Source organism: Berghia stephanieae, chromosome 5 (assembly GCF_034508935.2).
Source record: "Berghia stephanieae isolate SIO BIC M18660-M18661 chromosome 5, UCSD_Bste_1.3, whole genome shotgun sequence".
Lineage (NCBI taxonomy): Eukaryota > Metazoa > Mollusca > Gastropoda > Nudibranchia > Aeolidiidae > Berghia > Berghia stephanieae.
The window spans coordinates 74,995,529-74,998,028 of NC_088364.1; the positions used below are offsets into that span (position 1 = coordinate 74,995,529).

At 35.6% G+C, this 2,500-nt stretch overlaps 1 protein-coding gene across 2 annotated transcripts in view; it reads right to left on the minus strand.

The window, feature by feature from the left end:
- Positions 1-2,500, minus strand: part of LOC144973605 (prolyl 4-hydroxylase subunit alpha-1-like) — a 35,634-nt gene that overhangs the window by 17,899 nt on the left and 15,235 nt on the right. The gene's annotated exons all lie outside the window — the stretch shown is intronic.

Here is a 2,500-nt window from a genome sequence, read left to right on the forward strand (position 1 = left end):
AAGACGTAAAATTAAATTACTTCTCTAACAGTTGATGCAAATGTGATTTTAAACCAAAAAAGACATAAGATTAAATTACTTCTCTAACAGTTGATGCAAATGTGATTTTAAACCAAAAAAGACATAAGATTAAATTACTTCTCTAACAGTTGATGCAAATTTGATTTTAAACCAAAACAGACGTAAGATTAAATTACTTCTCTAACAGTTGATGCAAATGTGATTTTAAACCAAAACAGACGTAAGATTAAATTACTTCTCTAACAGTTGATGCAAATTTGATTTTAAACAAAAACAGACGTAAGATTAAATTACTTCTCTAACAGTTGATGCAAATTTGATTTTAAACCAAAACAGACGTAAGATTAAATTACTTCTCTAACAGTTGATGCAAATGTGATTTTAACCCCCCCCCCCCTCTCCCACCCCCCCCCCCCCCAAAAAAAAGACCCAAGTTCATGAGGTCTCATTGCAATTTGTAATATAATTTTAAAGACATTGGTAAACATTGTGCTGCTATGTGGTCTAATGGTATGACACTCGGTTTCGGATCAGAAGGCCCTGGGTTCGAGCCACGCTCGGCGCATAATTTAGACCTTGGAGAAGGTTCTTCACTCATATCCTCTCATCCTACTCAGGTGTAAAAAAATACATGGCCGTTAACAACGTTGTCTCTGTCCGAATAAAAAAATGCAAAATCGCCTAAATGGCGTTATGTCCCGTCCTACATGTTAAATGTTACTTTTGGCCAGGGACCCCTTGTAAAGCGTTTTGAGCACGTTTAGTGAATATTGGCCTATATAAAAGCTCAATTTAATTTAAAAACATCTTATCCGGGTATTAATGTTGAGTGTATTTGCAAGCAAGTCGAAATCAGAAGTAAACAAAGCTAGGTGGCATCTCCATTTTTATGGATAATCGTAGAATAGTTTACATTCACGGTGGGACTAAAATATGAACACGTGTGTATGGTGCAATGTCATACACGACTGAGAGAAAAATACAAGAGAATTTATGGAAAAATAGAATTTTATTCAAGATATGTAAACTTCTTTGATCATTGTGGCACTTTGAACATAGGCGGCGACTGTGTTTGTGAGGAAGATGGCATTTTGAAAATCTATTTGAGTAGCTCCCGCTATTATTGTCAAATAACACAACTGTGGAGAAATACTATTCTGTCGATGACGATTAAAGAACTAAACTAAACTACAGAGGAAAATATCAATTCTATATTCACATCCAACAGGAAAACATGATAATAATCATTAAGTGTTAAAGATAAAGATTATGACTGATCTGTGTATAAATATGGTTCAATATTTTTAAAAAGATGCAAACAATAACAATGACAATCTCTCAATGTAGCGATGGGAGCGATCTATATCCATGTTTTCGTCCAACCAGGTCATCAATCATATGATTTGTTGCTGTCCATCGATTGGATATTTCTTAACAAATGTAAACACACTGCTTTGTTTACAAACGTTATAAACATACCCATGTGTCAAGCTGAATAAAATGGCCAATCATGATGTTAGATATTTAAAAAGCTGTGAACACTTTTCACTATGTGGGTCCCTTTGAGCACATTTTGCATTGTGACCAATGACTTCGAGCACATGGAAATAATTTAATATAGATCATGCCCGTTTGCTTGATAATGTATAGTTACAAAAGCTTGGTCGTGCCAATGGGAGTGATCTATATTCATGTTTTCGTCCAACCAAGTCATCAATCACATAATTTGTTGCTGTCCAACGATTGGATATTTCTTTAAAAATGTAAACACGCTGCTTTGTTTAGTAAACCTACACATGTGTCAAACAGAAGAAAATGACCAATCGTGATATTAGATATAGATAGTATGCAGATGACGTCACTCCCGCCTTTGTTATTGTTTTTGCCATCCGCATTTGTGAGTTGTTCTCACTAAACTGTATTAACCAGACTATAAAAGTTGATGGTTACACAGAGTTTGTGTGTTGGTCCGTTATACTTCCGGATGGCAATGTTGTGAACTCCTTGGCCAAGCGCATTCTATCTATTTCGAAAGCTGTGAGCACTTTTCACTATGTGGGACAATTTTAGCACATTTTGAAATGTGACCAGTGACCTGGAGCTCACGGAAAGTTAATATAGATCGCTCCCATTAAATTTTTTAGCCCATAGAATGATGGAGTTACTACCCCTGATGATTCACCATCACCCACAAGCAAGGAAGCTCGAGGTGCGTTTACTGAAACACTTTATAACGCATCTTACATTTTGTGAGTAAGTTCACCTACAGTCAAAATGAGTGAATATTTCAAACATGAAAAATTCATAATACAATTTAAAAATACCACCCTCCCATTAAGAGCAAAACATAGCATAAAGTAAACAAAAAAAACAAAACAAAACAAAAAGAGAACAACAATAGAATGCAGACCACGAAGCATCCTCCTTCCTGCCCCCCTTCTCAATGGATATTTTGAGGCTGTGGGGAAAAAACCATATC